At 37.2% G+C, this 14503-nt stretch overlaps 1 long non-coding RNA gene across 1 annotated transcript in view; it reads left to right on the forward strand.

The window, feature by feature from the left end:
• The window catches only part of LOC110211309 (uncharacterized), a 75276-nt gene extending 66683 nt beyond the window's left edge, over positions 1-8593 (forward strand). Inside the window, exon 4 of the long non-coding RNA XR_002325347.1 lies at positions 8370-8593. This is a non-coding gene — a long non-coding RNA (uncharacterized LOC110211309). The remainder of the gene's footprint in view (positions 1-8369) is intronic.
• The last annotated feature ends 5910 nt before the right edge of the window (positions 8594-14503 follow it).

Consider the following 14503-nt stretch of genomic DNA (forward strand, 5'->3'; position numbering starts at 1 on the left):
TATTAAATTCCCTTATGAGGATGTTGTGAGGATCTAATGAATTCACCTAAAAATACTGAAAACCTAACTGTGTACAAATCAACCTGACAAAATAGTATAGTCAGCCTTGGAGTCAGAAAGATCTGGGTTTGAAGTCTGACTCTGACTCATACTATGTGATCATGGGCAAGTCACCTCATCTTTTGCTACCCCAGGCAACTTTCTAAGATGTAAGTTATAATTTCACTTGGTGAAGGGAGTTCCCATACTAGTAGCTTCCCATCCAATGAAAGAACAAGTCCAGACTTAGTCACCAAAAATTAGATAAGTAATACAACAAATGCAAATTAGGCATTAGTCTATTAGTCATAGATTAACACAAAGTAGCCTCTGTCTTCAGCGATCTTACATTCCACTGTGGGGGCCAAAGGGAAGATGATCACCCAGGAAGGTGACTATTTTATAAGGTTTAAGGTACTCTGTTGTAATGTACTCCTAAAGCTATAGTTCATAAGCCCCCACTACTGCATTTACCTTTAATACTCAGCCAAAGGACGTATTTAACTCAAAGCAAAGGCATTTACTGAGATGACATTGTAACAACAGTAACAACAAAACATTTCCCCTTCCTCATCCTGTGAACCTGGGGCACATTCTCTCATAGCTTCAAAAGGATGAGTGAGCATATTCCTAGAATACACTGGTAGTGAGATACACAAAATAGAAATGCATGTGACTAGAAGCACATTATACTTCGGAGAGTTCTGGGCCCTAATCTTTTTTTTTTCTGACAATGTCCTCATACAATTCCCCATGAGTGCATTTCTAGTTACAGCTCTGGTATGGGAAGAAAGTTATGATCATAGAGAGCCGCATAGGCCAATGGGATGCCTCATTGAGGATCTTGCTGTCTGGGAAATTAGATGCCATAAAGTAGTAAATATTTCCCAGGAATGCTTTTTAATGGAGAATGGGCGAAGTCATCCTGGTGCAGGTTAAATTCTAGCTAAAGGAAAGCAGCTATAAGCTTTCGGGTTCTGGTATTAATCAGGAACCATTCCAGCAGATTTGGTGCAGTACTAACTTGCAGGACAGAACCACTGTGCAATTGCATATCAAGGTTTGAAAAGAGGCCAGATGAATGTAATGTTTAGATTGGCCTTTTCATTATTCTTTGTTTTTGTTCCCTCTTCCCTTCCCCAGGCAAGAGATGGGGTTTTTTTTTTCTTTTTCTTTTTTTTTTTTTTTTTTTGTAGCTGGAAAGCTAAGGAGGCCAGCTGATTGGGACAGGAATATAAAACCAGCTATTAAGTATTTGTCCCTCCCTGGGCTTCGGTTTGGGATGATGCTGATGCTCCTTGAAGTAGGCCCCTTCCCAAGTTCCTGCTGCCAAGAAAAATAGCCACAATTATTTCTTAAAGACTAGAGCTTCCCAGGGAGTATGGGATTGTTTTGAAGGGACACCATAGATGGGATTGGTGGCTGGACTAGCAGGCTCTTGGCTAGCTGACACCTACCCCAGTGAGATTTATGGGTGTACCAGGCAGAAAGGGCCTGGGGTTTTTTGGCCACCTCCCTTCTTTCTGTTCTTTATATGTCACTAGCTATCCATGCTCTACAGCTGCCTTTCCTAAGAAAAATGTCAAAGGATACTTAAATACTGAGGGGTGACTGTCCTCTGTCTGTTGAAAGAATCCCTAACTGGGCATTGTACAGCCTGTAAAGAACTGAGTTGTCTTTGTGAACTGGAGGAGCAGTGTCAAATATGTATCTGGTTGAATTAATCTTTTAGGTTAAATATTACTTTACTTGCATAAATTATATCCTTGGGCATATATACATATGTGTGTGTGTGTGTGTGTGTGTGTGTGTGTGTGTGTGTGTGTGTATATATATGTATATATATATATATATTTTTTTTTTTCTTTTTGTCTGGGCAATGGGGTTAAGTGATTTGCCACACAGGGTCATACAGCTAGTGTCACGTGTCTGAGGCCAGATTTGAACTCAGGTCCTCCTGAATCCAGGGCCAATGCTGTATCCACTGTGCAACCTAGCTTTGGGCATATAATTGACAATTGACTACTGACTGCTACTGATCCCAAGGACTAAGGGTAAGGAAGGATGTGTGGAAGTGGGGAATGAGTATTAACACCTCCCAGAAAGCAGCGAATCTCTTAATTGGCTGAAAGTGTTTAGTGAATTTTCACATAGGTCCATCACAATGATTGTTCTTTTTTCCCCATTGTAGATACTTTTAATTAACAGTGTGTGTGTGTGTGTGTGTGTGTGTGTGTGTAGGAACGACAAAGTAAATATACTTCAAAAGAGCCTGAAACTTTGCAAGGAGCACTTAAAAGAGGGGAGGGGTTAACGAGTATTTGGTAAGTCTCTACTATGCTAGGGCATTTACAGATATTGTCTTATTTATTTGATCCTCACAACAAGGTACTATGACATTCCTTATTTTATAATTAAAGAAGTTAGGTAACTTTCCCAGGGTCACACAGCTAATAAGCACCTGAGCCTAGATTTGAAGCTAGGTCTCCCTGACTCTAGGCCCATTGCTCTATCCACTATGCAACCTAGCTATGATGAAAGAGTGATTGTGACTGGTAGTACATAGCAGTATAGTGAGAAAAAAAAAAAGAACTTAATTTGGTTCAGAAGATCTCAGTTCAAATTCTACCACTAGGACTAAATAGCTTTATGTCTATGGACATATGGAAAATTTACTTAATCTTTCTTGACTTCAGTTTATTCAACTCTAAAAGTGGGAAGTTGAATTAGTTGACCTCCTAAGGTCCCTCTCACATCTAAATCTGTAATCCTTCCTCACTTTCTGCTTTTATCTTTTACCTTTTATTAACATAATTGGAGGCCTATGTTTTCAACTTCAATTTGATTCAACAGTCTGTCAGTCGATATTTAGTAAATGCCCTCTATGTGCCAGGCATTGTGCTGGTAACAAGCACTGATAAAACATCTACTATGTTCTAGGTGCTAACAAAGGAGATACAAAGACAAATGTGGAACATTCTCACCTTCCAAGAGCTTATATTACATTTGGGGTAAACAATATGTGCCCAATCCAATCCCATAAACATTTATTATTTTGTCTACAATGTATCAGAAACTGTGCTAAGTACTATGGATACAATTAATAAAAAGAAAGACAGTCCTTGTCCTCAAGGGGCTTATCTAAAGGGAAATAAATACATAAATAAATACAAAATCAATGGGCGGGGAAGAGAACAAATATTTATTAAATACTTCACATTTATTAAAATTAATAAAATTATTAAACATTTAAATATTAAATATTATTAAGTGCTTGTTGTTTGCCAGGCACTGTTCTAAGTGCTTTATAGATATTATCTCATTTGATCTTCACAAGAAGCCTGGGAGGTAGGTTCACAGAAGAGGACACTAGGGTAGACAGAAGCTAACTGACTTACCGAGGTTCAACACACAGCCAATAAATGTCTGAGGTAGGACTTAAACTCAGGTCTTCCTGCCTCCAAGCCCAAAGTAATTTCAGAAGGGGAATGGTAAGAGGAGGCCTGGTGTAGGTGAACCTTGAGCTAAGCTCTGAAGGGAGGTAGGGAGTTCTAACAGGCAGAGGTGAGGAGGCTGAAAAGTCCAAGCAGGGGGGCACATTCTGCCAAAAGCAGGGTTTTGGTAATTTGGCATCAGCATTGCCCGCTGTATTTGATGAATTTCATAACCTGTTCGCATTGTCTTCATTAACGTTGTTATGGTCTTTGTACGCATCATTCTTTTGGCCCTATTTCTCTCTGTGTCACTTCATCCAAGTCTACTAATTCTCCCCAAATTCTTCATTTTTGTCTTTATAGCACAATGATGTTCCACTATTTTAGTATAAAGCAATTTGTTCAACCATTCCCCTTTTATTGGGCATATAGTTTTTTCTAGTTTATTGCTTTTAAAGATAATGTCACAGTGGTTCTTTTTGTAAATATGTATAATTTCTTTCTTACTGTCACTGATCTCTATGGTAACATAGCAGCAGATGATTGACTGAAAGGCTAGTAATAATTTTGCGATTTTTCTTACATAATTCTAGTTTTTTCTCACCGCAGAATGGTCAAACCAATGCAAGGCTCTACACTCAGTGCGAATGTGCCTTAAATGTCACTTCAGACGTTGATTTTTTTTTCCACATCTAAACATCCTTGCTAACTGTACTGATGTAAGATAATACTTCAAATTCATTTATATGTGTATATTTCATATTATTAGTGATTCTGAATATTTTTTCAGATGCTTATTAATAGTCTGTGTTTCCTCTTAGGAGACAAAAAAACAGTGGAAAACACTGAATATATAGTCAGAGGAGTTATTTTTAATTTCTTGCTTAGCCACTTAGGGAAGTCACATAACTTTGAGGGGGCAGGTTAAATCTTCTCATCTGTTAAGAAGAAGAAGGAGGAGGAGGAGGAGGAGGAGAAGAGATTGAAATAGATGACTACCAAGGTTCCCTCCAGCTTTACATCTGTGATTCTGTGAAAACTATTCATATACTTTAGCCACCTGTTTTTTGGAGAATGGTTCTTAGTTTTATAGATTTGTTTTAATTTGCTATAGATTTTAGATATCAAACTTTTTTTTCAGATATTTTAATGTAAGGTTCCTTCTCCCTCCCCCATTTGTATCTTTTCTTCTCATCTGTTTCATTGATTCTGTTAGTATAAACATTTTAAACATTTTGTATAATTAAAACTATGGATTATAATCTCCTCTATTCTATTTCTAGTTATAAATACTCCCCCTATCCACAGTTTTAAGCAATATAACCTTCAGCTTTCCATAAATCTTTAAATGTAGCTGTGGTGCATGGTTATTGAAAGCCAGCTCAGATCATGCCAGGGAAAAGAAACATCATCATCATGATTCAGGAAGGAGGGAAAGGCCTGCAGTCATGACCCAAGGCATAGAAGATTATGGCACAGAGTAGGGAGGGGGTCAGGTCTGAGCCTGGGCATTAGCACTTTGGGGATATAATTAGTAAGTAATACAGAAAACTAGCAAAAGTTTATAGGTCATCTGAAAACTACAAGAGTCTTAATGCCTTCTATCCCCTCTTCTGCTAGTCAGCCAGTATCATTAAAGAAACAGCAGGGGATCCAGAGGACCAATGTCCATTTTACATTTTTAATCGTTTCTTTTATTCGTTTCCCACAGCCATAGAATTCACTTTTGTGGTTGGGCTATACACAACAAGCCTCTCCTACCTGGGCTGGTCCTCAGACAGCAGATTCAGTCTAGGCCAGGACTGAATTCAAAGACTTTTCAGAACAATAAGACTTGATGGAGCTCTTAAAGGAATAGCCTTCATGAAGCCAGGCTTACCTCCACGCCGCAGTAAGGCACCCAAAGAGAACTTTGTTGAGGCAGGAAAGAGAAGATTACCAGAAGTGTCTGCGCAAGCAAAAAAATCTGCACTGAATTCCAATCAACCATGTTAGGCACTCAGCAATCTCTGTCATCTCTCTCTGTATAGCCATTCTAAAATCCTGCTTTATTTAAAAAATACTTTCAAAAATTCATCCATATTTGATAAGCATTTATTAAGCACACACTGTGTGCCAGGTATTACACTGGGCTATTGGAATACTCTGATAATAATGAAATAGTATCTGCTTTAAATAAACTTATATTTTATTGGAAGGAAACAACATGTACATAGAAAATTAAGTGCAATCTGTATTTATCATCTTTCTCCATTTCTATGTATGTGTATAGGTATTCAATCATCTATCTTAGATACAAAATAGTTTCTAAAAGAGAGCACTGGATAACTGAGGCTACCAGGGGATTCTATCAGGCTAAAATTAGGAGGGAGGGAATATGAGAAGTAAAGGAAAGGTAAGAATCAAAAATATCTCTGGGATCATGGACGTCTGTGATGGGAAAGATTATGATGCTCTCAATAGAAATTGGAGATTTAGGAAGCAATGAGGGGTTGAGGACAAAAATCATTCATTCCGTTTTGGATACATTGGGTTTGAGATGTCCACATGACAGAAATCAGATGGTTTAAGCTGATTCTGGAGGTACTTGCATTGTACTTAGCTCTATTCCTTGGATGCCCAAAATACTTATATTTAAAATGGTGCCTAGTAAAGGTAATCCTCTTGTTATAGGAACTAGTTGGTGGAAGACCTAAATCCAAATCTAACCTCAGACACTGTGTGACCCTAGAGAAGTCACTCGGCCTGTGTCTACCTCAGATTCATCAACGATAAAATAGAGATCATAATAGCACTTATCTCACAGGATTCTTGTGATAATTGGATGGAGTAATAATTGTAAAGCACTTAGCATAGTACATTGTGTATAGTAGATACTGTCTGTTCAGTCTTTTGCCCACCCCAATAGACAAATGTCAACATTTTGTGCTTATAATTCAGGAAAATAATTGGTTATTACTTATTGCACATAAAGACTATCTGAGGGTCCTCCCAGCTTTGAGACTGTACAATTCTGAACAATCCTGAGCATCATTAAGCACCTGCTTACTAATTTCTAGGCTAACTTAATAGGTCTATGCCTCGGTTTTCTTATCTGCACAAACAGGCAGCTTGATCTCTAAGATCTCTTACAATTTTAACTGCTGTAATCTGGTTTGTTATGGATCAGAGACGAGGGAGTTATACCAAGGTAGGATCAAAGCTTCTTAGAAGAGTGGCTGAAGAAGGTTACCTTTCTAGTGGAGAAGCTCACTACTTGTTACCTTCTTACTCTATCTCCCTCTTTCTTGCCCATTTTAGCATGGGTACACAAAACAAGCTCCTTTTGCAGCTTTTTTTTTTTTTAAGCATTAGGTAACTGCTCTTCCTGCTTGTGCAGGACTTGTATGAGAGAAATACAAATTTGAGCTGAGGGGATATGAGTTCAAATCCCACTTCTACTACTTGGTACCTGTATGACTTTTGGAAAGTCATTTTATCTCTCTAAGACTCATTTTCCTCATCTTTAAAAAGAGAAATTTGAGCTAGATGACCTTGGAAGTCCTCTCCAGCTCTGATACCACATTCTTTACCCATGATCACCAATATAGGAGGTCATTTAGGAGGGTGGGTGTTGATAGACAATGAGGAGTTTTATAGCCTTGCATACTGGGTCAGTTTAGTTGGTGTTACTGTTTCCCTTTAGAAAAACTAGGCTTTTTATAGCTAATTGAATAATGGAAATGGAAGGCAAATAGCAGAGTTATTTTGTCTGGCTCAAAATTCTCCTCTCTCCCCCAACCCCCACCTTGGAAAGCAAAGGTTCCTAAAACATAATGAAATCACATTTAAGAATATGGCAAGCTGTTAAAAATATAGAACCACTGGGTATAGAGCTGGAGAGGAAACTGAAAGAGATGCTAGAAAAGCATCTTGCTCAATTCCCTCATTTTACAAATGGTGGGAGATGGGGCCCAAATTTAAAGGAAAACAAATTCAAGGAATGTTTTTTTTTAATTTCACTTATTTGTTAATTTATTTGTTTTGAATTTGCCCTGTGATTTCATCTGTGTAAAGAATTCTCTAGTGCAGAAACTCCCTCCACCAATTTAAACTGGCATCTAGTCTGTGTTTTATAACCTTGGAGAATTGCTTCAGTGCATTGAGACATTAAATGATTGCCTCATAGTTGCATAGCTAGTGTGTATCAGAAGCAAGATTTGAACTCAAGTCTTCCTGACTCCAGGGCTGGCTTTCTATCCACTACCTCACATTGATTGTTTATTAAAATAATATTATCATAAATTAATAACAAAATGTGAAGGCCATGATATAACAAGAGTGCACAAAGTTGAATTACAAGCAAATTTATAAGAGCATCTCTATTCTATAAAGTAGAGAACATTTATATTGACAAATATCACTTCTACTTGGGGTCCGGGTTTCATTCTGGGACTGGCTTATGCCAGAAAGTGAAGCAAGTTTATCAGTTTAAAGAAAGCTTTGTCAAGATATCCAACTAAACAAAGTCATCCCAAGGGCCTTAATAATGTAAGCGAAAATAGAACTGTAAGCCAATGAGCATAAAGCTATAGCAAACATTTATTAAGCACCTACTGTATGCAGTGTCTATAACCAGTGCTGACCATGCAGGCCAGGTACGACAGTACCTGCCTTCATGGAGCTTACTGTCTAGCAAGAAGACACTAACAGAGACAATACTAATGTACATTGTCGAGGATAGTCCTGATTCTGCTGTTTGAGAAATGTACTTGTTATCTGAAGTACTCAAAGCACAAGACATCCCTAACCCTGAAGTTTTTATGTGTTTATTTTTATTTTGCTGTCATTGATGTCCCCCTTCCTTCCCACCCTCCAACATTCACACTCCTACCTTGACTCCTTTCTACATTTCAGGTGCCAGGAAGTAAAATGTGCTTCATTAAAAACCCACAGCAAAACCCAAACTGTGCCCAAAACTCATTTGCAAACACAGAGTGCAGCTGCTTTCAAGCCACCGCCTAGCTCTCCTGACAAGAGGGAGTGTTCACAGCACAGCAGGCCTGAGTGAGCGCCAAGGGGAAGGAAAATGATTTAGGAGGAAAAGAGGAAAACAACAAAATGATTTCCCGATTGAGGAAAACACCCCAAGTATTTTCTCTCTGTGTCAAGGATGTATCCTCATAGGCCTGCTTTCAAAGGGAAAGGGCTTGGTACTCCACAAATGTGGCAGCTGCCCAGGATCTAATCTTGCAACTTGGAGATGATTTTTTTTTTCCCATGAGAGCTCAAAATACTTTCTCCTTAATCCTCTCCAAATACTAATACAAATGTAATAGTGTTTGTGTTTGGGGAAGAGAAAGTGTGTATGGGGTGGGGAGGGTGGTACAGAGAATTATTTTAAAAGGAGATAGACAATATTATGATGAACTATGTTTAAAAAGTATTAAAGCAAGCAGGATAAATAGTTAGCAATTAGAAAGCTCACTGAATTTCAGAAGGAAAGAGTTATACTTACCTCAGAATCATATAGCTGGAAAGACCATCTAGTCCAGCTTTGACCTGAGTAGGAATTCTCTCTACAAGGGTTCTTAATCTGGGTTGGGTCAATTTTTTTTTAAATAAAGATAGACAGACAGACAGACAGACAGATAGATAAGTAGATAGATAGGTGAGCTGTATTTCACTTTATTATTTTTTAATCTTATGTGTTTTATTTCAAGCATTTAATAGAATTATTCTGAAGAGTTCCATGACTTTCACAAGACTGCCCAAGTGGTCCATATTGCAAAAAAGGTTAAGGAGTCCTGTTCTAGATCATCCCCCCCAAAATGGTCTTCCAGCATCTTCTTGAAGATCTCTAAGGATGAGGAACTCACTGACTTTCAAAGCAAACAAACCCTTCAATTCAACTGAAAAACAAACAAAAAACCCATATTTTAAGTGAGTACCATGTATAAAACATTGTATTAGGAGCTAATGAAACAAAAGCATAAATAAAATATTCCCTGCCTGTCATTGAGGAGATTAGTTTTGGATAGTTCTGTATGTTAGGAAGCTTTGTTTCATTTTGTTCCACAAAACTTTGCACATCTGTATCTCCCATCCATTGCTTCTAGCTCTGCTCAGTGGAAGCCAAACAGCAAATCTCATTCCTTTTCCGTAACAGCCAATAAACTACATGAAAACAGCTGTCATGTGTTCCACACTCAAGGAACAACATCTCGATTTCCTTTACCCAATCTTCATTTGCCATGGTTTTGAGTCCTCTTATCATATTGGTCATCCTCTTTTGGACAGGACACAGCTGGTCACTGTCATGTCTAAAATGTGGCTGTTGAACTAAGCATACATCCTTAGATATAATCTAACCAGGAGAGACACTAGTGATATAACCATGTCTCTAGTTCTATTCACTGTGTTTTTGATAATAAGTTCATACTAGCATCTTTTGGCTATCCTGTCACTTTATTGACTCACTAAATTTGTAAATTTGTAATCCATTAAGACTGCAGATTATTTCCCCCTACATCCATTAGATGTTCTTGTAACTGAAGTCCTCCATCATTACTCTGTGTCTGCTTTGTGATTCTTTCTCCCCAGAGTTTTTCTTGATTTTGCACATTTGGACCTTACCTAATATTTTGTTTTAGAATTCTCTAACACATTTATCTTATTTATATCTATATATTCTAGCTCTCTATGTATACTTTATCCTCCAACTAAACTAAAATTCTTGAAGGCAGGGACTTTGTCTTATTTACACTTTATAATTTCCCCAATGTCTTACAGTCCCTGCACATATAGATAGTTAATCAATGTTTGTTGAATGAATGAATGAATGAATGAACGCTTCTAAAACTTGAGTTCTAATTTCTTCTTTTATCTAGGGAGCCTATAAAATGGTCCCTCCATATCTCTTCTGCTTTTCCCATCATTTAGCCCTAATCAACATTTGTTTTCTCAATCTCATGATGAGACAGGAAAGTTTAACATGCCCCTTTGGAAGTGTAAGACTTACAGCCCAACTATTCTAAGGGCCTTGGCTGACAATCTCTGCTGGCTAACCTGGGCTGATGCAAGGAGATACAGATTAAAGGGTTGCATGGAGTTTCCAAAGCTATATCTTTTGTCATATAGCTGAGTTAATACAGGACATATTAAACCCAGCTAGGACTTGTGCTATCACATCAGCACAGGGTAGAGGAGCAGGAAGACGTAGAACCACCAAAAAGAGTAACATTTAGGAGAGACAGGCTGTGTAGAGTCAACTCTACTAATGTATCTACTCCAGTTCTTACACTCTCCCACCCCTATAATCAAATCTTGTCCGCAGTAGCTGTTTTTCCTGCTACTCTCAAATCCTGGTCTTAAACTGCCTTTATATTTGTCCTTGATTGGCTTCTGATTTAGGACCTTGCCTTAGAGGACAGGATGATCTTCTCCACAGTCCAACCATATCAGCATTTTGATATGATATAGGATAGAATGGTATCAGGTATGGTCTTCAAGAAAAAAAAAATAGTTCTGTTGTCTCTTCCTGAATGAACTCTTCAAGGACCAGGATCTTCAACAGAATACTAGGAAAGATAGGGGAGAAGGGAACAAGCCATTTATTAATTACCTACTATGTGCCAGGCACTGTTCTAGGTGCTTTACAAATTTTATCTCATTTAATCTTTGCAACGATCCATTTTATAATTGAGGAAATTGAGGCAAATAGGGTTAACTGACTTGCCCAGGGTCACACAGAAAATTTTTGAGGCCAGATTTGAACTCATTCCTGACTCCAGGCCCAGTGTTCTATTTACTGTGCCACCTAGCTGGCTTTAGGATCCCCAAAATGTAAGGACTTCATACCGGAAATAAAACCCTCTCTATACCATCTCTGGCAAATGCTCATACAAATTCCTCTCGATAAATTTAAGTGATTGGAAATCCACTCATTTCCTGGGTAAGCCCATTCTATTTCTAAATGACTCTAAAGGTTAAGAAGTTTTTTTTTTTTTATGCCAGAAATGTATTTCTCTCTACAATGCCAAATATTTGTTCTTAAATCTACAAATAAAGCAAACTCACTATTTCTCCTCTGGAGGCAGAAAAGCATCCTGGATTTTGAATTACAAGACCTGAATTAGAATCTAAGGTGAGCTTTATACTCTATGTGTCCTGTCCTGAGGAAATCAATGTACTTGTGATTATTATCTTCATCCATTGGTTTAATTTGACTTCTGGATGAAACTGCATATGTTAAATCCTTTGCACTATTGGGGTCTAAATGACTTATTGTTTTCACTGGGGAAAGATTCCATAATATGAAGAAGTAACTTCATGTGTTTTTTGGTGGAGCCATATAACTTGATGTCATCCATACACATTAAAATTAATCAAGTGAGTAAGCAAATGGTTTAGTTCAACTACCTGTTAATTTTAGAAGCCATGCTATGGCCATAGAAGCCATGGAAGCTATATTTAGAAAATGTGATAATGGGTTTAAGACTAGGAAGAACCATATTGGGGTTTAAATACCTCCCTGAAATCAACCAATAAAAGAAACAAACAAACAAAAAAACCCAAATATGTTTGATATCAATTGCTCTTAATGTTACTGCATTGATTTTATGTTTTAAATAGGGAATATTGTTTTTCCATATAGACATTAACTACTCTAGCTTTTTCATTATATTGGGGTCTTTTTTTTTAATATGTTCATGATATGAAACAAAAAAATAATGAATGCAGAACTGAATCTAAGACTTCATAATAATCAATAAAAGCAATATCCATGCTGTGGATATTTTAGGGAATTCATTCAATATTTACCAAACTGATAATAATTTACTCTTTATACCCCAAAGCCATTTTGGCACACCTAACTAGCTAGGTAGCTAGAGTCAAGAAGACCTGAGTACAAATCTGGCCTCAGATATTGACTATCTTGGCAAGTCTGGGCAAATCACTTAATATCTGTTTGCCTCAATTTCCTGAACTATAAAATGGGGATAATAATAACACCTACCTCTCTGGATTGTTTTGAGGATCAAATGAGAGTATATTTGTAAGGCCCTCAAGCATTTAACACAGTACTTGGCACATAACAGGTATTTAATAAATTTTCCTCTTTGGTTCTCAGACTAGATAGATAGATATAGATATAGATAGACATAGATGTTTTATTTTATATATATATATATGTATATATATGTATATATATATATATACATATGTACATATACATATAGATTGAGTGATACAAGCTCAGAATGCTTTGTATGAAACAAATAAACATGTAGTTGGTCTATATTTGGAGTAGTCTCTTGCACTTCCATCTTTTTTTGTTTTTAGTAGATAGATGATACTTTCTGTTAAGATATGTGGTATCACACTTGTATCTGACAGGAAGCTGGTAAAGCACTTTGCCAGTGCGGCATAAGTATAGGGGTGGAGGGTCACCTCTGAAGGTAACACTAGTAAATATTGTTTAATTGTGAAGTGCTTGAGCCAACAATTACAGATCTTATATCCACACTTCAACTTTCCAATTTTGTAGAAAAACTCATTTCACCCATCTTCCCCTGATATAACTATTCTGTGGTTCATTATTAACTACGCACATACTTTTTGTTTTGAGTTTGATACAAACTGCCTTTTTTTGTTCAGCTTCTTGCAAACATATAGAGGACCAGAAGTTTTTTCACACCCTCCTTCCTTGGGAGCCCTTTTCCCTCTCTTCCTCCACCTCCCTTTCTCTTTCTGTCTCTGTCTTTTCCTCTGTCTCTCTGTCTCTGTTCCCCCTCCCCCCCACTCCGAAGTCTTTGCTTCTCTAGCATCTGCTAAAAGGTTTTTGGTTGATGGATTGTTAATTGTGTTCTTTGTGCTATGTTGACTCCTTGTATTACTTGACCCTTTTGACTTCTGCTTTTGTTGGCAGATTGAGAGAATCTAGCATTTCTGATAGATTTTTGTTTTTAAGATTCCACTTCACATACATCCTTTTTATGATATTCAAGTCATCTACTGGGTGCATCGGTTAGATATTTATGCAATATCCTATTGCTTTCTCAAATATCTCCTTTTGCTCTATCACTATTATTATTATCCTTATTATTATTATGAACTGTTCTCATCTTTGTCATACAAGTTCAGAGAGTAATGGTCTGTGACAGATTGCTATTCTATTATTCTTTTATATTCAATGTTGTGTAGAGTATTCATAAGTCAATAAAATAACTTTTTTTGTAGTTAAATATAAGCATTAGGTTACAAACTCATCCTCTTTAGATTCTGTGATAGCATCCTCAGTACAGCTCAGTCATATAACAAACAACAGGGATGATATGTACTTTGTCTTAATTCCAGATGATTTTAATCTCTTCTGTCAGGTCTCTGTATAGAAAACTTTTGGTTCCAGACAGAACGTTATGAGGATTTGGCATGGCAGCATCTATTAAAATTATTTTTGTTAATTGTTTATGAATAAACCCCATTTCCAATATAATAGTGAATGTTAGGCTGGAGCCTTAAGTTACAAACAGAGAAGTTTGCGTTTTATCTTAGAGGACATAGGGATCAAGTGAAACTTTTTGAGTAGAGTAGTGATGTGGTGGGACCTGTGGTTTAGCAGTATCAATTTGACAGCTGTTTAGAGGATGGATTGGAGAAACACGAGACTGAAAATGAAAGTGAAAACCATTATGAAGCTGTTGCAATAATCGTTCAAGTAAGAGGAAAATAGGGTGGTGAGCCTTTGAGTGCAGAGAAAGGTCAAGAGATGTGGATCTCTCAGAGTCTATGGATTGAGATATCTTTGTGTTAATACAAGATAGCTTCTAATTCCTTTAGTAAAAATGAGGTAGCAATGAAAACCTGCCTCATTTATATGTCAGGTCAGCCTTTTTTTCTGGGGAATTAGGTAATTCTGTGTTTATATTTCTAGTGATTGCATAGATGTTCAAAAGGGGCAAAGTGGTGGGAGACATTTTCATTAACAAGGGCCTAATCCTTAGATATGACTTGTACTGCATAATTCATACAAGCAGAGAAGGAAGGTT

Source organism: Phascolarctos cinereus, unplaced genomic scaffold (assembly GCF_003287225.1).
Source record: "Phascolarctos cinereus isolate Bilbo 61053 unplaced genomic scaffold, phaCin_HiC Scaffold_2;HRSCAF=192, whole genome shotgun sequence".
In the NCBI taxonomy this organism is placed as follows: Eukaryota; Metazoa; Chordata; class Mammalia; order Diprotodontia; family Phascolarctidae; genus Phascolarctos; species Phascolarctos cinereus.